This window comes from Tupaia chinensis, unplaced genomic scaffold, assembly GCF_000334495.1.
Source record: "Tupaia chinensis unplaced genomic scaffold, TupChi_1.0 Scaffold143247_2, whole genome shotgun sequence".
Classification (NCBI taxonomy): Eukaryota; Metazoa; Chordata; class Mammalia; order Scandentia; family Tupaiidae; genus Tupaia; species Tupaia belangeri.
Genome location: NW_006203092.1, coordinates 1,372,356 through 1,397,369, shown reverse-complemented (window position 1 = coordinate 1,397,369; position 25,014 = coordinate 1,372,356). Strand labels below are relative to the sequence as shown.

General features: G+C 35.9%; 1 pseudogene; it reads left to right on the top strand.

Annotated features, from left to right (window-relative positions):
* Positions 1 to 20,458: 20,458 nt before the first annotated feature.
* LOC102499866 (aminoacyl tRNA synthase complex-interacting multifunctional protein 1 pseudogene) lies at positions 20,459 to 21,348 on the top strand (annotated as a pseudogene).
* Positions 21,349 to 25,014: the final 3,666 nt, after the last annotated feature.

Sequence of the window (25,014 nt, the reverse complement as noted above, 5' to 3'; positions counted from 1 at the left end):
ACGAGGGTCACAAAGGCAAGTACAGCCACGAGTTCCCAGAGTTTGAGTTCAGACCCGATGGAAAATAGAGATATGCAAACAACAGCAGCTACAAAAATGATGTCATGATCAGAAAAGAGGTTTATGTACATAAAAGTGTGATGGAAGAACTAAAGAGAATAATTGATGACAGTGAAATTGCCAAAGAAGATGATGCTTTGTGGCTGCCTCCTGACCAAGTAGGCCGGCAGGAGCTTGAAATTTTGTATTACACTTTAAGATTAAACCAATCTAGATTGAATGTTGGTGTGAACTTGAGAGGGATGGGAGTAGTTTTTAATTACCATTATGAGAAAATTTTTGTGTATATCAGGGCAATATTTTTTTATAAACTGTAAATGATACTCTTTAATAAATACATGATAAAATCAAAAAAATAATAAAGCATATAGTAATATTTTCTGTAAATCAAGCCTGGCATAGACCTGTGCTATATTTGTGAAAATTGTCTGAATGGAAATCAGGTTCTGTCATCTGTGTCAAGAGCAGTGACTAGTGCCCTAAATAGGACAGCTGAAAAATGTTATTCCTATCACCATTTGTGGATGTGCTACTACCCTTAGTCCCCTGCCCCTGGCTCTAATAGCTATTAATATCCTAAAGTTTCTTCATGGTAAATTATATTTTTAAAGGAAAAATTCTTGGTTAGGTCTCCAGGGCACTGCATAGAGTCACTGACCCACAAATGCCCTTTTGAAGTTGATACTAGTTGTTTGTCTCATTAATCCATAAGAGATATTTGGTTTGTTCTCACTTTAACATTCCTTTCTTGCAAAAATTTGGTTTCCTTCCCCTACAGACTTTAGTTGAAATGCCACTTCTTAGATCTAATTTATACAAAATCTACTCAATATATTCTAGAATTTATTATTTACCTGTAAGCCATATTTTTAAAATATGTACGTTGATATAGTAATTCAATAGCTTCTTGGGTTGACATTTAAATCTAGGGGGTTGATCGAGACTTTCCTTGACAAGGGTCCTTCCGATGGAGATGAGACTAGGAGCCTTTACTTCTACATGCCCTCAAATGAATGATTTGTAACCTCAAAGATGACATTTTAAAGGTGTTGCATCCCTCAGAAATTGATAAAACTATGGTTCATTTCCTCAAGAAAAAATGCACAAGTACCCAAATTTTTGACAATTCTTTCATGGACTAACAGAACCACTGACATTCCTAATCCCAGAATAAGAATTTTTGCTTTAAAAGAGAAACTAAGTAAAAACAAAACAAAACAAAACAAAAAAAAACAGTTTCTTCCCATTCTTCTTATGATGACATCAAGTCAGGATGTTACAGTTTTCTGTGGCGTGAACTATAAATGAGAATTTTATGAGAATGATTCTAGAATTAGCCATCACAGCAGCTATGTAGAGGACCTGAGTGTATCTCCTTCTAGGCAAAAGCCTTACAGACATATTCAGAGGACAAAGGTTTTCTATCCCTCAGGAGGTTACCAGCATGTCTGAGTAAAGGAAGCCAAAAAAAAAAAAAATAGACAAACTGAACTTCATAGAAATTTTAATGTACTGTATACACAAAAAAAATCAATAGAGCAAAAAGACAACTCAAAGGACAAGACAAAAGATTTATGAATCATATAGCTGACCAAAGCTTAATATTCAGAATATATAGAGAAAATACAACAATAAAGTAATAACTCAATTCAAAAATAAGCAATGGGTCCAGCCTCTGTAGTGCAATTGGTGGCAAAGCAAACTGTGGAACTCAAAGCCACAGGCAAATCTCAGGTCAAATCCCTGGTCCAATTGGCCTGAAAACATTCCAGGTGAATACACACATGCCCAGGATCATAGTGAACTGGAAGACTATGGAGGAAAGCAAATCACACCACTGTCCCTGAGCCCTGTAGGAGGATCGATCTCTCTCTCTCTTTCTCTCTCTCTCTTCCCCTCTCTCTCTCTCTCGTGCATTTACACTATCCTACACTAAGAAAAAAACATTTTTTTAATAGGCAAAGGACCTGAATAGACATTTCTTTAAAGAAGATATACAAATGAAAACAGCAGATGGAGAGCGGGTTAAGTTGCTGGACTCCTACATGACTGACTGCAGCTTGGTTCTAGACCCGGTGGCTTCAAAATCATGCATGTGTGTCTGTGTCCAAGATCCCAGATGGAGAATGGAGGAGAAGGGATTGCAGTGTGGCCATCCTCCCTGGGGGGTGATTTCTCACGTTCCCTCTCAGTGTGTCTGTCTCTCCGCTCTCATTGGTGGTAGTGTGCCCAAAAACAAAAAATTAAAAAAAAAAAAAAAAGAAGATACACAAATGGCCAATAGACAAAAATATCAACAGATGCTCAACATCACTAATTACTAGAGAAATGCAAATCATAACTACAGTGAGATATACCTCATATCCATTAGGTAGTTAAAAACTTTTTAAAAAATGTTTAGCACTTTAGAAGAAAAAACTTCTGTTCTTTGCAGTTCTCTCATATGAATCTTTCTATTACCTGTCATATAAATGAATTACGTTTATTCTTACATTAACAATCATAATAGTTACTATTTCTTAGTTGTACACCATTTATGAAGCTCAACATTAACTTCCAAGCCTTACACCAACCACAGAATTGAATACTAATGCTCTACTCTGCAGGTGGAACAACTGAGGCTCAGTGAAAATTCCCCTTTTCAACATTTTCAGCTATTAAGTGGTGAAGTTAGAATTGGACCCCAGCTCTCTCGTTCCAGAACTTACACTCTTTTCATTGAACCACAGTTGCCATATCTCTTTTCACTTGGAAAAGTTTCTCACATAGCTCACTTTTAAAGCATATAATGAGTGCCGTTTTCTCTTGAAGTTCTTGGTTACTTTCTGCAGCCATGGAGAGTGACTTTTTTTCCCCTATTTATTTATTTATTTATTTTCATTTCATTTTCTTCCATACATTCAATCACATTATTATTTATCTTACAAATGGATATTTCAACAGGTGAACATTTCTCCCTAACAAAGTTGATAAAACTATAAAATATCTTCAACAGATAATACCACACCTCTTTGTGCCATTAATGCTTATCCTCCCTGTCCCTCCCCCAAATGTCCTTCCTCAGACCCTCCTTTTTCACACAAACTATATCTGGTATTTACATCTATATACTATGTTTCTATATCCTTATTCAATTAGTTTCACTCATAGAGTGCAGACACTTGCTATATATTAAGTGGGGACGTACAATGCCTCTTCTTCATAGCATGGCTTGCTTCACTCAGCAGTAAGTCTTCCATAGTCACCCACTTCCTGTCAAAAGCCAGGGTTTTGTTGTTTTTTATGGCTGAATAGTATTCCATTGAGTATATGTGCCACAGTTTTTCTATCCATTCATCAGTTCATGGGCATTTCAGTTGTTTCCATGACTTAGCAGTTGTGAATAGCGTTACTACGAGGGTCACAAAGGCAAGTACAGCCACGAGTTCCCAGAGTTTGAGTTCAGACCCGATGGAAAATAGAGATATGCAAACAACAGCAGCTACAAAAATGATGTCATGATCAGAAAAGAGGTTTATGTACATAAAAGTGTGATGGAAGAACTAAAGAGAATAATTGATGACAGTGAAATTGCCAAAGAAGATGATGCTTTGTGGCTGCCTCCTGACCAAGTAGGCCGGCAGGAGCTTGAAATTTTGTATTACACTTTAAGATTAAACCAATCTAGATTGAATGTTGGTGTGAACTTGAGAGGGATGGGAGTAGTTTTTAATTACCATTATGAGAAAATTTTTGTGTATATCAGGGCAATATTTTTTATAAACTGTAAATGATACTCTTTAATAAATACATGATAAAATCAAAAAAATAATAAAGCATATAGTAATATTTTCTGTAAATCAAGCCTGGCATAGACCTGTGCTATATTTGTGAAAATTGTCTGAATGGAAATCAGGTTCTGTCATCTGTGTCAAGAGCAGTGACTAGTGCCCTAAATAGGACAGCTGAAAAATGTTATTCCTATCACCATTTGTGGATGTGCTACTACCCTTAGTCCCCTGCCCCTGGCTCTAATAGCTATTAATATCCTAAAGTTTCTTCATGGTAAATTATATTTTTAAAGGAAAAATTCTTGGTTAGGTCTCCAGGGCACTGCATAGAGTCACTGACCCACAAATGCCCTTTTGAAGTTGATACTAGTTGTTTGTCTCATTAATCCATAAGAGATATTTGGTTTGTTCTCACTTTAACATTCCTTTCTTGCAAAAATTTGGTTTCCTTCCCCTACAGACTTTAGTTGAAATGCCACTTCTTAGATCTAATTTATACAAAATCTACTCAATATATTCTAGAATTTATTATTTACCTGTAAGCCATATTTTTAAAATATGTACGTTGATATAGTAATTCAATAGCTTCTTGGGTTGACATTTAAATCTAGGGGGTTGATGGAGACTTTCCTTGACAAGGGTCCTTCCGATGGAGATGAGACTAGGAGCCTTTACTTCTACATGCCCTCAAATGAATGATTTGTAACCTCAAAGATGACATTTTAAAGGTGTTGCATCCCTCAGAAATTGATAAAACTATGGTTCATTTCCTCAAGAAAAAATGCACAAGTACCCAAATTTTTGACAATTCTTTCATGGACTAACAGAACCACTGACATTCCTAATCCCAGAATAAGAATTTTTGCTTTAAAAGAGAAACTAAGTAAAAACAAAACAAAACAAAACAAAACAAAACAGTTTCTTCCCATTCTTCTTATGATGACATCAAGTCAGGATGTTACAGTTTTCTGTGGCGTGAACTATAAATGAGAATTTTATGAGAATGATTCTAGAATTAGCCATCACAGCAGCTATGTAGAGGACCTGAGTGTATCTCCTTCTAGGCAAAAGCCTTACAGACATATTCAGAGGACAAAGGTTTTCTATCCCTCAGGAGGTTACCAGCATGTCTGGAGGAGTCCTCACTCATTCCTTCATTTCACAGATCAACTGGCACTTATTAAATAGCATCTTCTGTGCTGGTGACGATTGCATAGACAATGTACTGAAGATTCAAAATGAATAAGAAGCCCAGCATAGACTCTGCAGCTAACCCCCTCCTTTCTGCACCTTTTGCCCAACTTTACACTCCTCTTCTACAGCTTTCAAAACAAGAAAACTTCCCAGTTGTTGTCAAAGGCTACAGGGCAATCTTGAACAAATGAAACAAACCAACAAACAAAAACAATAAAAATAAAAACTAATTCACATGTGGATAAAGGTAGGAAGAATCCTAATTCCGTTCTCTGTAGCCCACTGCACCTAGCAAGGTGTCTTAAAGGAAGCTAAAAAAAAAATAAAATAAAAAAAAAAAATTGGTCGAGTTGGACCTATGGAGTCAGATACGTGCATGGAACTCAGGAAGGATAATAGCTCCTATAAGCCTGGCTGTCTTGATGAACCAGAGGCAATTAGCCTGACTTAGCACATCGCTATTTAGATTTGATTATATAGGGACTAGCTTACTCCACTCACAGCAGCAATGTCTTCTACAATTTATGAGACTCTGACTGTATGGCTGCACTGTGGAAAGTAAGTGCTTTACATGAGTTCATCACATTTATTTTACAACATTGAATAGCAAACATGAATTTTGAGGATTTTTCTGAATTTATGAAAAAAGAAAGTGTGGTTTAGAGAATTTAAACAGGTTTGTGAACATAGAAGAAATACAAGTGTTAGAACAGGGACTCAAACCCGAAGCAGTCTGACCAAAAGTCAATGCTCTGAGCTGCAGCACTACAGTAATTTTCTGCCCATAACAGAAGACAGAGAGAATACATCAACAGATGATTTTTTTAAAAAATTAGGAATTAAGCATGGAGGAAGAAGGTTTAAATGAAAGAGTTATAAGTACATGCGTGTGTGTGCATGTGTGTGTGTGTGTACTCACACATGTAGAAGCAGGAGGTAAGGTGACGGAGATCATAGTGACATGATCACCAGGACCATAAAGACCAGAAACATTCAAATGTGAGAAGGGTCACAGAAAAGTGAGACAAAAGAGCACAGGGATGCCACACAGACACACTTACACATTTTCAGTCTCACAATTGTGCCAAGTGATACCTTTTCAAAAAACTGAAGCTGGGCCTTCCTAACATCCATGAGAAAGGTTTTTTTGAGACTCCCCTGAAGTGTTTGGCCAATACTAAGAGTAAGGCCATTCTATCCATATTATCTCACCATAGCAGAATGTTATAACTATACATCTTCAAGACTGAACTTCTAAATTAAACTGTCCTCCAAGTAGCCTCTAGAACACCAATAACACATAAGCACCTGCACAGGTTCCCTTCACCATTGAACAGAAGCTAATCCTACCTATATATTCTTTAGGAAAATAAGATCGGTAATTAATATTTAAAACCATGCAAAAGAGTACTGTGTTAGAAAACGATCCAGTGCCCAGTCGCTGTGGCATATGCTGCTAAGATTCTGTGTCCACAGTCTGGGACCACATGGGAAGCCATGGCCTATTTCCTGGTGCAAACTAAAAGCTGAGTGTGGTGGTATGAACCTGGAATCCAGGAAGGCTACAGCACAAAATCAGGATACATGGGACCTCGACTTGAAAGAAAGAAGAATGGAAGGAAGGAAGAAAAAGATGGAAAAAAATAAATGATCCAGAAACCTCACTGCTTTGGGTAATAATGTTTACAAGTAGATTTGTTTAAAAAAAAAAAAGAAAAGAAAAGAAAACATTCTGCTTAAGAACAAAATTGTATGCCTCTAAAAATATTTATCGATAGTTGGTTATATATAGCAATATGCTGAAATTTGTCCTTAGCACATTCTCTCCTTCCTTGCTCCAGCTCCTGCCTCTGGGCCCCTTTAAGCCACTGGGAAAGGGCTTAATTCCATACACACTATTCTAACTTCATAACATGTTCCTTATTTCCATAACTGAAAACTGAGGTCATAAATTGCTGATTGTGCCTCTAAAAGTCTCCTCCCTTTCTCAGTACCACTGAGCATATCATGTTACTTCATGTTACTGTAGAATCTAAGGAACCATAGAGAAGTTGGGGGGGATATTCATTTTAATGCCAGAGTCAAAACAAAGCTACTAATTTCTGGTAAACCCCTCAGGGGGTGACAATGGTAATTAAATTACTTCTTAGGGAGTTCTGTAGCAAAAGAGCAAGTCACAAAAATTCAAATGGTAGCCTGAAGTCCTCTGTGTGGAACCTGAGTGACCTCTGTCAGTGTATGGCTCTTCATTTGTCAGAGACATGACAGAAGGTTCCAATCAAAGACCTTGGTTTTTTTCCTTTCCAGTTCCTAAAATAAAATACAATCAGTAACACTTAATTAACATTCTTTGTCAATGTCTTTCCTCAATTCTAAGAGTAAAGCTGTAAGCTTCTCAACTCCCCTAGGTGCTGTAAAGGCACGTGTACCAAGTTGGAAAGTAACTCTTTGTTTGGATGTAATAAATGAATTATTGCATGTTAAATAATGATCAAAATGCTTATTACAACCTACATTGGAATAGCAAGTAATATCAATTGAATAGCTTTTAACCTCCAGTAATTATGTCATTTGTAATCAATTGCCTTTTTCATTAGTCATATTATTATATTCTGTAACTGGTTTCTATTACATAATTGTTTATCTTCAATAAATATGTTTTAATAAGCAGTAGTGTTTTTTTACTCCATGAAATAACAGGCTTAATTAATCTATGTTGAATACTCATTTGGGAACTTAAATTCGAAGTCCTGCCAAACATTCCGTAAGTGTGATTCACGTCAGGATGAATAACAAAAGGTGTGTAATGTGCTTAAAAATACATGGTGTGGTGGCTCCATTTTACATGAAGGTTGTGAAGTCAACCGTTTTTTTCCTTAAATTTTGAAATTGTGGTAGTACTTCAAAAAAGGAAAATATTTGCCCTCCTGCTTTACGAAGATATCCCTGCAGGCTCCCTATATGCTAATTATCAGCACTGTTATCACTGAAACAGGAATTCTTTCCTTCTTATCTTTGGTTTTTCTACCTTTGACATAGAGAAAACTATAACAGCCCAAGAAGAGAATGACTTTTACCCTATGATAGTTTTGGACAGCACTGTTTGTGTAGAGTTAGAAGTAGAATATCAAATTTCATTTACCAGAGAAATGTTAGCCAAAAGCAAGAGTATATATATTTTTTAATTTCTCCAAAGTATTAGACTGAATTGTTTGTTAAAACAGATGAACGAAAAAGCAGGTTTTCTGGTAACCAGACTGACTTTTTTCAGTCAAGCCTAGAAAATTAATAACTAACTAAAAGTAAAAGATGTTTTTATTATAAAAAGACAAGAAAAAAATACCTCACTTTTATTTTTCATCAGGTAATCAAATCCCCCTTTAGCTGCACTGTGAAGTAGTTTAGGACATTATGAAATGAGGAATGTTCCAGAATTACAGAACCAAAAGAATATCAGAGATATTCCCATGGAGAACATACTTTAAGACCATTTGATACATATCATCATACATTGAGTTAGAACAATTATATGCATTTGGTGACAAAAGAGGCCTTTGTAAGACATTGATAGAGTGGGTCCAAATGACTGACTAGAGAAAGGTTTGCCCAGATGTGAAAACAGACCGGGTCTTGGGTACACTGAGGTCTGGGTGAAGAAGTTCTTGAGTATATCCTTCAGCTCTTGGAACCTCATTTTTAATACATGGCATTTCTGAAATCCCACAGTGCATGGAACTATTGCTTTTCAACACATATTTTAAAAATCTCTAGAACCATCAGATAACTTACAGTGATTTTTGTGAGGTCATGCTAAGGTTAGCATAAAAAGAGGACCACCCACATAGCCAAACTGGCATGTCTCTTTTCAATTTTCATTGTCAAAAAGGACAAAGGAACTGTTTTAATGAAGTGTTTTTTGGTTGTCTTTTGTTTCATATTTTACACAGGAAAAAGGAAAATGTTTCTTCAGTTCAGGGCATCTGAATCATATTTCCAAGGGGACAGGCATTTTCAGGACAGTAAGTACTAAATTATAAATAACTTTCAATAAATTAAACTGTAGTCTGGTGTTTTTTTTTTTTTTTTTCTTCCTTGGAAACATTTAGCCTTCAGGAGACTTGATTGTTCTTCAGGATAAAATGACAGTTGCTTCTAAAGTATATAAGACAAGTGGGCATATGTCAGTTATAAAGCAGTGACGAGATAATATGGCACAACATACTTCAGCAAGAAACTCCCATGGAACCAATGAATGCAAATGTATTCTAGCTTTCTGCCTCACGTCAAGTAATCCAACTTGCAAACTGGACAAGCTCTCTATTAGTAGCTTGAAGACCATAGCAATCTTTGTTATAATCCAGAAAATAAACCGGTAACTCAATAGTCTTGATATTTTCAGTGAATATGTTTAAGTTCTGTATTCTTTAGTTAAGTATTCTTTTTTTCTGTTCACATTTCATCACGGATATGGCCCAGAGTTTCACCAAGAGTAGTCAAATGAATCTAACTATCTGAATAACTTTCCTAGTTATTCAGAGTCCAAAGAAAGGGCTAAGATCATAATTACAAAGAACAGTACTCAGATTTGCCCATCTTTACCAATTCTGGAGGAAGTTGAGTTTAAGAGACAGTTTCCTCAGAACTGAGGAATTTCCATGTAATCTTTCCAAGAGGAGGAACATTTGGAAATAGATAGATGATAGATATAGGTAAATAGATAGATGGTAGATGATAGATAGATAGATAGATAGATAGATAGATAGATAGAGATAGATAGAGAGAGAGAGAGAGAGATTACATAAAGCAGTAATAAAAACAAAGAATTAAATTCCTTATCTGGAGATTTCAGGAATCAAAAAAGGAAATATTTTTGAACTAGAGCTTTTCTCTTGCTCTTCAAATCTTCTTAAAACACACCATGCAAATAATGGCCCGCTGATAAAATTATCCATGACTAGAAACCTCTAGAAGTAGAAAACAGAGGTGGCGGAGTATTCAGTTCATTCTTCCCTCTACTACCCAACCAAATTTTGCTTCTGTGTTGTTATTTCAGAATATGGTTCCATCTTATTTTTTTCCAACTCTACCCTCATTTCCCTTTCATTTCTATAACTCAACCTAATAAGATAAGAAAAAAATTGTAACTAATCTTTTACAATGCTTTTAGTAACAGATTAGTCATAATTTAGGAAGTTTTAACTCTTCTTCCTACATACTTAGGAAGAAGAGCTAGAAGCCTCAAGTAGCACCTCATAAAAATCAATGGGATGGGAAACTTAGCTCATATTGGTGCTTAGAAACACGTGTAGAAAGAGAAATTCAGAATATGGTTCCATCTTATTTTTTTCCAACTCTACCCTCATTTCCCTTTCATTTCTATAACTCAACCTAATAAGATAAGAAAAAAATTGTAACTAATCTTTTACAATGCTTTTAGTAACAGATTAGTCATAATTTAGGAAGTTTTAACTCTTCTTCCTACATACTTAGGAAGAAGAGCTAGAAGCCTCAAGTAGCACCTCATAAAAATCAATGGGATGGGAAACTTAGCTCATATTGGTGCTTAGAAACACGTGTAGAAAGAGAAATGAAAAAAAAACATAGAAAAGTCAGCCTTATAAAGCATTTTAGTTCATCTATACTCCTTAGATTGTTTGGACAATAGTCATGTCTGGGCATTTCTACCTTTCTTACAAGGGTGATTAGAACAAGGGAGCATACTTAAATCTTCTTACCTTTAACAACATCTAAATTCTAAGACTAGAAACTTAATCAATGGACAAAAGAGTGAACAGAATGGCAACATGAAAAATGCAGGGAGAGTTAGAACAGAAGAGGAAAAAGAGGGTAAGACGAACATTCCCATTGTTCCCGCCAAGAGCAGCACAGCATTCTCTGAGACACAAGCAAATTTCCTTGACACCTGGCGGTAAAACAGAGCTTTTACAGACAAAACTCAGCAGTGCCTCCTTTTCTCCTCTCCTACCACCCTCCCCTTCTTTCCAGACTAGGGAGGTTTGTGTAAGTTTGTTACTGCACAGACCCCTGGGCAGATGGCCAACAGTCCTCTGGGGAAAGCCAAACCTGACTCTCATTTTAAATGGATACTGATTTTATGGCCCTAGGTTACTGTAATCAGAGAATACACATTGAACTTGAACTCTCTCAGACATGCCCCGATTTTTATGCTATAGAATGTGGATCTTTTCAACCTGAAATTTTCAAGTCAATATAATTACATGAGTCCTATTGTCAAAATAGTAAGATTACAGAGACATGGACCACAGAGCCTACTCTGCAGTCTTCTCTTACTTTGCTCCATTAGATTGTAATCTATCCACCCCCTAAATTCCAGGAGTACTTTATCGATGCTCTCCTATAGCCTTGCTATTTTTTAGTTGATATTACTGTTATTTATGTGCGTGTCTAATCTCAGCTACGGTCAAGCTACTCAAAGGCAATATCCCGTGCAAATGCTTCAGAGTAGCAAACTATTTACCCGTAGAATGCCCTGATGAATTTTTTTTTTCTTATGGTAAATCTATTCTGAATGTAATTAGCTTAAACTACTGAGATCAAGACATTTCCATCAATATTTTACATCCTACTATGTTTGGAGTTAATTATAAGAGTTGAGCTTCTTAAATGCATTTTTATGCCCTACGATACACTTAGCACTTTATTTGCATTTTCCCATTTTAACCTCCACTAGAACCCTCTCAATAGTGTTATCTCCTTTACAATTGAGAATACTGAGTCTTTTTTTTTTCTTAGAGAGAGATTTTTGCTATAGAGCACATGTGCTCATCAGAGAGACAAAGAGACAGCAAGAAACCACCACCGGGGGGATGGCCATGCTGCAATCCCATCTCCTTCATTTTTCTCTAGGGATCTTGGGCACACATGTACACATACCCCATGTGAGTTTTAAGTCACTGGGTCTGGGACTCAAACCACGGTCGACTACATGGAAGTCCAATGACATAACCATTATGTCATCTGCTGGTCCCTAGGAGGAAACTGAGTCTTAAAGAAAGAGGGAACTTTTACATGCTCACCCTGCTAGGAAATTGGAAAACTAACTTTGAGTCTAAACCACGTGATTCCAAATGCTACATTTATAGCCCCTATTTAATCCTACTTCCTGGTCAATAGAGTAGGGCCTTCCAGTTCCTTATTCTAAGAATTATTTCTTAGAAAGACCCCAGACACAGCTTAGACACAGTCAATCAGCTGCTATGGTCTGGAAAAGCAAAATATTTCATCACAAATAGAAACAAGTTCTTTAAGGGATGAAATGTTCCTTTATACCAGTAATGCCAGGATCTTTGAAGGGAGAGTGACAGTAAGTAGAGCTTAAACCCAGGATGACCTGGAAGCCCAGATAGACTTGCAAGCTGCTGTGATACCCAAAAGCCTATTGTGCTAGAAACTTATCTTCTGGGAAGCTGAGTTTTTGTTTTTGAACAGGAAAAGGACTTCAAAGCTTCTGCTCCTACTGGAATAGATCTTTCATAACTCAATTTACCCAGATTTATTTTTCATGAGGTACGTCCTTTTTTTTCCAGGGAGATTCTTTTTCAATGTTTCCTTATAAGTACTTTTCTTAAAGAAGAAAAATGCAATTAAATATTCAAGGCCTTGAGCTATTGTGTAGAAAGAATTCATGCTTAAGTGAGAGTAGTCTAAGTTTAGGCTCATGGTTAACATTGAAACACAACAGGTATGAATTATTGCCCAATCTTTCATGCTCTAACGTGTCTTCTTGCTTAATTGGAGCAATAAGTCCTAGGATTCACTGGGGTTTATTTTTTTTTTCTGATTGACATCACCCTTCTTTCTGAAGCAAGATACTTACAAAGAAATTCTCAAAACAACAATGGAATATTCATTCATGCATACCAACACATCCCCAGGTGTTACTTAGAAATCTGCAGTGCTGGGAATCTTCTTTGTGCTGAAAAATACCCCTGTGGATTTGCCTTTACTTTCCTGCTCTTCATTCAAAGCTTAGAATGAATGAACTTAGATACAGGGATGTTGATGAAATTTTGAAGAGGTTCAGATTTGTTTTGGTACAGTGGGTAGTAGTATTTGTTTTAAGCTTCTTCCTCGCTCCTCTTTTTCTGCCTTTGCAGAAATATGTAGACCTTCTGGCCTTCTAGTGTCAAGAATTGCACTCTCTCTCCCTTCTCTCTCTTTTAAGCCTTTTTTGGACTCAGACCAAAATCTTAGGCATTTAAGGAATGAGAGATTTTGTTCCCTGTTGAAGGATTTTGGGGCATTGCTGGGCACATGAGTAAGTATTTGGAGTTTTGACCTTGCCCTCATTGGCAGAACTTCTAAAAGAATAATTCTCAGGGCCAGCCCCACAGCCTAGTGGTTAAGGGAGCCAGATGCCACAAGCTAACTGCAGTTTGAATCCCAGTTCCAGTGGCTTGAAAGACACACTGGGTACCTGTGTGCACATGTACAACACCCTTACAGGAAGAAGAAATGGAAAAGGGACTGTGGCATGACCACACCCCACTCTGGGGTGCTTTCTCCCCCTCTCTCTGTCTCTTCATCTCTCTCTGGCAAGCACACATACCCTCTGCTAATTAAGAAAAATTAAGTAAAATTTTTAAAAATAAAAAAACATTGCCCGGACAGCCACAGAGTCTACCTGAGTATACAAGTCTATCAGAAATGGCACAAACACCATCAAAGTACAAATTTTCTCATAATAAATTGAATAATAACAAACCTCTTGAGTATTTACTATGTGTTGTTGGGCACTGTTCCAGAAGCCTTTCTTGTATTACCTTATTTAATTCCACTAATAACACTTTGAGAAGAACACTCCCATTATTCTCATCTTTCAAACGGTTTAAGTAATCTGTCAGGGTTTCACAGTGGTAAGTGGGAGAGCTAGGATTCAAGAACAAAAGTAAAGGAAATGCTGTGTTTGAAGTATTATCTGTTTGATCCTTTTCATTCACTGTTAAACCGACTCACTGAAGGAGGAAAGAAATATATGGAGTGTAATACGAAGGTGTTTCTCTTACTTGTCTCCCATCTTTCTTTTTTTTTAATTTAGAAACAGGTGTTCTCCTTCTCCTTCTCCCCTCAAAGAACTAGAATGTATTAGATAACTTTTATTGAGGCATTTACATTTTATTTTTATGAAGACTAGAAATTCAGGAAATAATAAATTATACTTTTCCAGGATCTCCAAGCATGAATGCAAAGCAATTGTTAGGCAACACTTAGTGGCTCTCCACAGCATCAATGTAAGAACAGAAACGCTGAACAAGGCTTCATTCATCTTGCCTGGAAGAATGATAAATACCAAGGACTAGAGGTCAGCAGGCTGCACAGTGGTTAGGGCACTGGATTTACACATCTCCAACTGAGGTTCAAGTCCCAGACCTGGCAGCTTGCTTTCTCATTTTCTTTTTTTCTATCACTCTGTCTCTTTTTGCCATGTGTCCTACTACAAATTAAAATAATAATAATAAGTAAAATTAAATAAGTAATTCTTAAAAAGAAACAAACTAGACTAGAAGGACACTGTTTGAAAGGTTGACCAATTAGTCTTACTTTTCTTCACCCCAATAACAAGGAATCAATTCGCATTGTTTAAATGCTAGTAAGTAATCTTAGTAAGTATATAAGGACAACGGTATGATTTAGAAGAGAAAGGGGAAAAAATCAATAAGGGGAAAAAAGGATGGAGTGAGAGAGAAAAAAAATGAGAGAAAGAATAAAAGAAAAAGAGAGGGGAAATAGAAAACCCCTTTAGAAACATCCACTGGCATTTAAAATTTTTCAGTTCATTACTACTCCCCTCATTTACAGTAATTCTGAAGAAATCCTTTATTATCCTTATACACTCCATTGTGATATTACAGATTTTATTAACAGATTTGATCTGTTATAAAGGAACAAAAATAGAAAAGAGAAGACAATGCTGCAGTTAGCCTTTAATTTGTAAAGATCACTTTAGGTTAACCAGGACATTGCTTATGAATCAAATAACCCTAGGCCACCTTAAACATTCTGTTTAGTAAAATTTCATAAAACTTTTCCATTATGTTTTTTTTTAGTAATAATGTTAACATAACAATTTTTTAAATGCCTTTGTGATCAGTTTCAGTATTGATCCAAATTACATTGCAGGAAATTTGACTGAGGAGGAGCAAATGACAAAACATCTTCTGTATGAAGAGACATAATGTAATTTAAAAATCAAAAATTATTTTGTACTCTCTGCCCTGTGTTGAAAAATCAATATTGTTTCTATTTACATCCCCTTCCAGGAAACCTTATCTCTAAGGCTCAGTTTAAAAATATTCCTTTTATTTCTAGAAGGTAATCTTAAAAAGAAACTGATGGAAGGATCTCATGCAGACTAACTGAAACTTAGATTTTATCATGATGGGTTTTTAAAAAGATAAAAAAACTGCTTGCCAAGACAGTCTCAGTTTACCTCTGTGGTCCTGGTATAATTATTAATACCACCTCCTTTCACTCCCAGGCAAGTTTCAATTTGGATGATAAATTTATGGCCACTTAGAACTTACCTTGGAAAGTAAATGCAGAAGAAATACAGCTTGTTTTGGGGGAGAAATGAAGAGCATCTTGGACTCAGTACTAGTTATATGATCTTACGAAAGTTATTACTACTTTGAGCATTGGTGTCCACATTATAAGCTGGGAAATATAATTATTCCTTGAGGTATTCTGTGAGGATCCAAAAAGACAAAGTCTGTGAAAATGCTTTATAGACTATAAAGCTCTCATGAGGGTGGGCAATAATTATTGTTCTAATTCAGCTTTCAATTGTTTGGGGAAAGAAAAAAAAGGCCATAAAATGATGAAACCACAGATTAGGAGAAATATGACTAAATAGGAAAGAATTGAATTTGCCTTTAGCTGGAACAAGAAAAAAAACCTTGTATTCAACATATGGGCCCACCAACCTGGCCATTCGGCGTCTAGTGAACAATAATAAAAAGACATACAAAAAGTACAATGTTTATATTTTACTTACATAATTTACCTTATCTTTGTCTTAAAAGAGTGTGGTAGCTCTATTTTACAGGTTGAAAACCTAAGCTGAGTAAAGTCAAGAGCTTTTTTTTCCTGAGATCACATCTCTAATTAGAAGCAGAGTTGTATCTTGATCCTCTTCCAAATGAATATCTGGAGTGAGTTCATTTGCCTAAACCATGTTTGTGTGATGTGGTAACATTTAATTTCCTGGTTGTCCTTGTATTCAGAGACCTAAATTATTGGTACATTATAATTAATCTGAAAGAATAAAGTGAAGGGAATCCCATTACTACCATTTAGCTAGCTACACTAGGTCATGTTTTGATAGTAGATTTAACCAACAGCACTGTAGAAAGACAGAAGGATATAATGTCCCAGTGGCAGTGGTACAGCAGTCGCTCCACACTCTGCAGTGCTGAGAGCCATGTGCAAGACCAGGGTTCAGTTCAACCTCTACATGCAGCACACTCCCATGCCCAGGACCCTGGATGACTGTGAAAGGCTTGGGCAGGGGTAGGTGTGAATGATGGTGTGGGACCCTGCTGAGGGTGCTTGTCTGTCTCTCTAAAAAAAAAAAAAAGAGAGAGAGAAAAAGACAGAGAGAGAGTGAGAGGGAGACAGTCTAAAAGAAAGAAGAAAGAAAGAAAGAAAGAAAGAAAGAAAGAAAGAAAGAAAGAAAGAAAGAAAGAAAGAAAGAGAAAAAAGATAAAAGGAAGGAAGGGGAGAAGGGGAGGAAAGGAGAAAGGGAGGAAAGAAAGAAAGGGAGAAAAGGAGGAAGGAGAAAAAAGAAAAAGAAAGGAAGGAAGGAAAGAGAAAAAAGAAGAAGAGAGGAAATAGAGAAGAAAGGGAAGGTATAGGGCGCATGAGCTCGCCAGACAGACAGAGAGAGACAGAGAGACAGAAAGCGAGAAATCACCCCCCAGGGGCGATGGTCACGCCGCAATCCCTTCTCCTCCATTCTCCTCTCGGGATCTTGGGCATGCACGCACACGCGCCCAGAGTGAGTTTCAAGCCACCGGGTCCGGTACGCGAACCGCGGTCGACTATGTGGGAGTCCAGCGACATAGCCATTATGCTAACTGCTGGTTCCCAAGAAGACTTTTTTCTCAAGTAGGATATAATACCAGATTTACATTTCTTCTCACCTGCAACAATTATTTTACTTGATTGTTATTGCCATTGGCCCTAAGAATTGATTACACTAGACCCTAAGAAATAAACCAAGTACTTAATTTAGTATCGGAAAAACTTGGTGTGTTTTGTATTTCTTCACCAGTTCAAGTAGGTTAACACATATGTGCCTTATCACTTTTCTGAGGATTGCTTATTTTTTGCAATCTAACAGTGAGAATCATTGTGATTTTCTTTTAATCCAATTGGTGCTGTTAGAAAATCTCTGGGCAACAAGTGAACCAAAACAATAAGGGCCCAACTTTCTTTATTTTGGTCACTGAGGCAAACGTAAACCAACTAGTAAAATTGTTTTTTAAAATAAAAGACCAATAAACAATACAAACTAAAAAGATTTGGAGGTAATAAATAGTCTTTTTTCCAAGCTTTCAAAATAATGTATTTTGAAAAAAATAAACTAATAAATAAAATTATTTATTTTGAACTTTAAGTTTTTATTTTTGTTATTGTTAATATTTCATTTTGATTATGAGTTCTTCTTACTCAAGAACAGAGTAGTAAATTTGGCTCATTGACTCAGGAAAGAAAATTCCTAGCACTATATCACTTTAACAACATAATTTTCCAGCTAATGTCTACTCCTTTACTAAATCAGAGAGATATTTATTGTTGAGGTAAATGTAGATTTCTTTTAGTGAGAGGAGTAATACTGAGTGATAAATAAGCATTTTAAAGATTAATCCTCTATGCAAGTAGCTTATTGTAAGAAAACTTGGAATATATGTGAGTCATATTATTTATATTTAGTGCTATTTTCATATGATGAGTTGACAAAAATCAAAAAGTAGAAAAGATACACATATAGGTTCAAGGGACCTAAACCGACAAGACTACTAAGAGTAATACTAGAACTCCTCCTCTTCCTCACTCTCTGTAGCCCTTCTGCAAGTTCAGTCATTTCATCTTGGAAATGATTTTGAGTATATCCCTGGCTTCTCCTTCTAGTATTCTTCATGTCATAGCACTTGGGAGTCACTGCTTCAGCCTCCAAATAATTTAAGTAACACTAGCTTCTCCAGCTCTCATCCCATGATGTTCAAACTATTTTTACCTATAGAAGCCCTCTGTTACTCTAAACTTTTATGTGAGTGCTTAAAATGAAAAACAAAAAGGAGATACTTTGTTGGAAGTATGTCCAGGAGAAATGGGACCACAGAACAGTTTGAAAACCAAAGGTCTACTTCAATTTGTTTTCAAATATTCGTGTACACAAAGCACCTGAAGGACAGCTAGATAGGAAAACAGTGGTGAAACACAACATGCTGTGGGCCTGAACTACATAGGAAGGTTCTGGGTTCATGTCCAAAGACCTCCCTGAACCATGGCTGGGCATGCACAATCCCGTGATCTGGGGGTGCTGAGCCTAGAGGTGGATTGTAGCATGGGGTACTATTGGGGTTGCTGTCTCCTTGTCTCACTCATGAAAGAAATAAATATCCTTTAAAAAAAACTCAGGAACATAAAAAATACATTCTCTGGCCAATGAGTCTGTTCAGTATGGCAAGCATTAAACTTAGGAACCTGCACTTCCAGCAAGCTTCTCTAGGCATTCTGAGGTATCTGGTTCCAAACTCAATTTTGAGAAATACTATCAGTCCTATCCGATCTATACATCTTAATTATGTCACTTATTTACTTTAGGAAACTCACTGACTTTCCAAATAGTCACTGCCAGCATATAATGCTAGATCTTTCACATTCTGACCCTCATCTCCGTCTTAAACTCTTTCTGAACACATCTTTCCTGTCAAATATCTCATTTGTCCTTAAGAATAATCTGTCATTTCATATCTCAGTTTATACATTTACCTTTCACTATCTCGAATTATTTTTTACCTGGAATATTTCGATAGCTCACTTAAGTCTATGTGTGATTATTGCCATTGGTATAATTCACTCCACTGATGGCTTCACTTCTAGCAGTAATCATTTCATCTTCTGTGTCATTCAATTTTAGTATCTCTTATCATGTTTGTTTGAAAAAAAAAAAAAAACAGACTCTACCTGTGAGTTTGTAAGTTTGTCCTAATTATTAAACCAGGGGACTCCAGAAGCTAAGCCATCATTTTAATCACCTGTGTTTCCATGGCATAGCAAAAACTTTGTACATGGTAGAAGAACAAAAGATATTTGCACAATTGACTAAGGATGATTTGTATCATATGGTAGGAGAGCAGTGAAGTACTGGACATGAAGATAGAAGATCTGAGTAGCTTTAGTCATTGCCAATCAATAGGTTCGTGAACACAAGCAAACAACATTGTGCCAATAAATTAGACAACTTTGTAAAACTTAAAATAATTTTCTGAGCCACAATATTCCAAAATGACACAAGAAGATATAGGAGGGAAAAAAACAGGTAGACCAGATAGATTAGGGGCTTCAGAAAGTTCATAGAAAATACATATTATGAGAAACTGCATAGATTTCAAAAACATAGCACCAAACTTGATTACTTTAATTCCATTTTTCTATAAACTTTTTGTAGTTTCCTTATAGACATATAAGTATACACAGATATATAAACATATATCCACAAATATAAATACATGAACATTTGCAAAATATCTAGTAAGGAAATTTAGTGATAATTTTTTAATTCCACAAAGAAAAGCAAGTCATACTGTTTTTACCAGTGAATTATATCAAACATTTAAGGAAGATATAATACCATTGTTACACAAATTGTTTTGAAAAACAGTTGTTTAGAATACTTGATAACTCATACTACTGCCATAACATCACTCTGATATTAAAATTTGACAAAAACATTGCAAGACTAATGGGATATACATAAAATTACTTAACCAAATTTTAGGACCCTAAAACCCAGTAATATACAAAAAGAATAACACATGTAGCCCAAGCTTTGTCCCAGGAAAATGAGTTTAGTTTAACATTCAAAAATCAATTGCTATAATACATAAAGTAACAAACTAAAAGAAAATAAAACTATGTATTTATTCAATAGAGATACAAAAAAGCATTTTGACCAAATTCAACACTTGTTCAAGATGAAATAAATAAATAAATCTCAAAAAACTAGCAATAGGAAGAAAATGTCTTAATCTGAAAAGGGAATCTAGAAAAACTTCTAGCTAACACAACTAATGGTTAAATATTGAACAAGCCTGGCCGAGGCTACCTCAGAGCCCTTTCTACCACTTCATGATTTTCCTACTGTTTCTTGAACAAAACAAAACAAAATGACAACCTCCGATGCTGTTCTGAGGAGACCAAAAATCAGGGTGCAGAAGCAGATCCAATTATGGAATATCTTTTATTTATACTTTATTTATATATTCATTTTAATTTGACCAGAGAGGGACCAGAGAAAGAGACAGACAGAAAGCAAGCCGCCGTGGTCAGCCATGTGGGAGTCCAGCGCTCTTAACCACCAGGCCATGTGCCAGCCCCAATCATGGAATAGCTTAAGCAGCAAGGCACTCTCCTTAGGACAAAGCAATTTTGCAGGAAACTTTGAAAGAAGAGAAAAAAATTCTAGTTGAAAAGGCTAACCTGAAGAAAGAAATTGAAGAACTGAAATAAGAGCTGACCTATGCAGAGATTCAAAATGGAATAAAGCAAGTATCATTCACATCTGGTACTCCAAGCTAATTAATTCTATGGTTTCTGAAAATGTGAGACAGTCTCACGTAACAACCCTATCTTCTGTACCAAAGAACAGATAAAAGGAGAACAAAGATAAGAAAAGAAGGTGAAAGAGAAACCTGAGAAGGAAAAAAGATGGAGGAAAAAACAGCAATAAAGAGCAGGAAGTACCAACTGTAAGCCATAGATGTTTTCCTTCTGGATCTTCAAATTGGTGCAATATTACTGCCAGAAAACTCCCTGACACAGATTCATTGTACGTAGAAGTAGATGTTGGAGAAATAGTGCTGAGCCAGTTGTCAGCTGCCTGGCAAATCATGTTCATTTGAAATTGAAAGGCAATTTGACTCTGTAAACTGAAACCTGCATGGATGAAGGAAGAACTATCCCAAGCCACAGTGTGTGCTAGTTCACCAGAGTTTAAATCTCAGCACTTAATGGGTCTGTCCCTGGAGATGGGATTATTTTTGATAACTCTTCCTAAAGAGCCCAACAGGGGCTGAATCCTAAAAAGTGAATTTGGTTTTACACTAAGCAGGTGTCGCCATATACAAAGGAGCTCCCTTTGAGGTAAAAGGCACAGGGCCCAAACCATGACTGACCAGTGGACTCAAATAAAATGTTTCTGCTACAGAAAAATTTTGGAAAAAATACTCTTAACAGTAATAAAAAGGAATACATGTGGCACTTGTCCCTAAAAAGCAACATTGAACAGAAAAATATTGAGAAAACGGCAAAAACATCTCCACCGATGCTGTTCTGAGGAGACCAAAACATTGTACTAGATGTGCTATCTAGTGTAATAAAGCAAGGAAAACAATGAAAATGCGAAGTTAGAAAATAAAGACGTCAAATGGTTTCTATCCCAGCGTGGGCCTTAGTTTCTATAATTGTAAATTAAGAGTTTAGGCCTTGAATAGCTAATGTTCATATATTTTATAGTTCAATAAACTAATCCATTCAGTTGTTCAAGTAAGGAAGAAATCATCAAATGTGACATATTAAAACATAATCATTTTTCAAGAATCCACTCAGAAATTGTCTCCGCTGAAAACCTGCTACGTACTTCTATGCTAGGCAACATACAGGATGATGATGAAAATGAAGGTAAGGACTCTTCTGCTTGGCCTGCCTAAGTACAGGTGCAAAACCAGCACACGACTGATACATATCTATATGTCTATGTTCATTTAAATATCCAAATTTCAGTCTTCCTCTAACATTTGTAATGGATAACAAAGCATATTGTAGATCTCTTTGCATTATTCTTACCACTATTTTATTGTTTCACTTTATATTTTCTCCTGGGCACATACTTATTAGGTTATTTCTCTGTCTCCCAATATGCTTTACATATATTTAGAACAAGTAAGAGTATAATATTTTAAATTTTTTATATGAATTTTAAGATGCTCTAATTATGAAAGTCAGAGCAATTGGTTTAACATTAGAGCAACTGGTTTAAAGAAGAAAGAACGAAACCATATGACTTGAGCAAATACCTTTAATAGGAAAATGAAAATTTGTCTGAGCTCCTACTCTGTGCTTGAAATCTTTACATACATTATTTCATGTATGCTTTGGAGGACCACTAGAAGGAATGAATGAATGTCTGTGTGTATTAATAATGCAGTTATTGTTTTTGTTGTTACCATATCATCATATTACAGAATAGAAAACAGAGATTCAGAAAGATTTCTAAAAAATTCCTGATAATCACACAACTAATAAATGACAAAGTCAATTAGACCCTCAATGTAAAATCCTTATCTGAACCATGTAGAGGGGCAATCATATGATGTCTCAATTTATTTTTAAATACACCAGTGGCAGAGAAGGAGAGGAGTGGCTGTAGGGATGAGTAGTTGAATCAACATCTGCAGTATGTTTATATATGCTATCATGGAGTGCCAATTGTTGATAACCATTCATTGTTACTCAATGAATTTTACATATGTATGAAATTTCCCATAATTGGAAAAAAACTCATTTTATAAAAAGACAGTTTCTTCTGTTCTGTCCACTACTTAGCACTGCCTTTGTAAAAGCTTGAGCTGAGTTTTGAATGATGAGGAGAGTTGAAAAGGCAGAAAGGCAGGGAAAGAAACAGTAAGGGATTAGGAACAGAATAGAAACAAGAATAGTTTTCTATAAAGTAAAGATAGGTGGTTTTTTGAAGAAGACCAAAGTTCTGACAGAGCAGGGAAGACATAAAGAAAGTTTGGAAACAGTGGGTTGAATTTGATTATTAAGAACCTTAAAAGCCAAGCAAAGAACAATACAACTTACTTATCCTTATTCAAACTCCATGTAAATACATCATCTGCAGTATTTATTAAAAACCCTCAAAGGCCTAACAATTTAGATCAAATACCATAATGGCAAATATTATTGAACTAAACAAATACATATCTTTTCCCAAAACAAAATACTTCAGTGTGGCAAAAAAATAGGCTAATATTTCATTCATTATAAGTAATTCTTATTTCAACATCCAGCAGTCTTCCACTGGAGCTAATTGCTTTTGTGATTGGTAGGAGGTCTAATAATATTGAATACTTGTAAGTTCTAAGTACACCAGAGTTTAGTAGGAGAAAAAGGTTGGTGTATTGAGAAGATGTTTCAGGCCAGACTAGATACTATAGTTAATGATTTTTATGCCATAATCTTGTACAGTTACTTAATTTCTCTTTGAAAATAAGATGGAAATGATAATGTCTCCTTCAAAGTTTGGTATACTTAAATAAAGAAAAATGCCATATGGAAAGTTGATGCAAGAGACTTAATACAGTGCCTGGCACATCAAAGTGTTTCCCTTAACTTTGACCTAGTATCAAATATTCCATCACTGTCACAGTAAAGGAGTTGTCTGCCACACAGCTGCCTTCCATAAGGAATATCCTGGCAGTCTGAAGGCAAAATACCCCAACCATCTCCACTTGTCTTCCCTCTTTTGAAATGTTCCCACGCTGCTCATTTGCCCCCTTATATCCAAATTTGGGTGGTCAAATTCATCTGAAGACCAATAGAAAGTCTCTTTTCCCAAATCCCACCCTAATAGAGTGCTTGCCAACCAAGACTGCCTCAATATTTCTTTCTACTGTATGAAATATACTCTCCAGCAACTTCATACACCTTTTAAAATGAAAATGCCCATTGATGAGTTCTCAATGCAAGGTTTTGAATAATTATCTTTTAATTTTTGTCTTTAACTTAATTTGATCTTTGACATATTGTACGATGGAAAAATTTTGACCTAGCTCTGAAAATGGGGCCACCACATGAACCACAATATCATAGAATGAGCATTCCAGAATTTTATCCTTTCCACCAAAGGATATGCTGAAGTCCAAAAAAGTGTCCAAAGTTTGTTTGACACTACATGGAATGTGTAACCATACCTACTGAATCACAGTAATCACCACTCTGTTGAAGGTCTTTGGTGAAGAAACCTTTTATTTAAGCTGAAATATTCCAAATTTACTCCACACCATGGCATCCTCATCCCCACCCTGTAGAGCTACAATAAACTAGTTATGAACATCTTCATTCTGGGCTCACTCTCCCATAGCTTAGTAAAGCATGAAGACACTACTAACCAGTCAGTTAGCATAGAGAAGTGAAGACAGGCAGACAGAACCTTAGGAGAGGGAAGAAAGAAAGAAAAAAAGAATGTACATGGGAAGAATAAGTACATGGAAAGCAATTGCATAAGTCTTTGACTCAAAATCCTATTAGGGCCAGGGTTACTGCATTGAAACTATTGAAATGCCAGTTATTTTAGTCTAGTAGAAGTTGGATCTCCTCCTTTAATCTTTCTAAACTAGATTTTAGTCATCTTTTAGGCCTACGTGAGGGTAAATTTCAGATTAGAGCTTTAAACCTATCTGACTTTGAAGAGCACTTAAGCTTATAAAAGAAATAAATTGGTACATTGCAGTGTCAAGCTAAATAGATAATTTATTGACACTTTTTCAGAACTACTCTAGGTTATTTTTTGTGGCATGTATCCAAATGGAATAGCATCAGGGTATTTATATAGGCTCCAATTTCTACACTACTCCAATATCTGGCATGAAGCATTTTTATGGCATATAACCTTTCCCTCTGAACTGCATTTGGTCATTCTTTAAGCTGAAAATTGATCGGT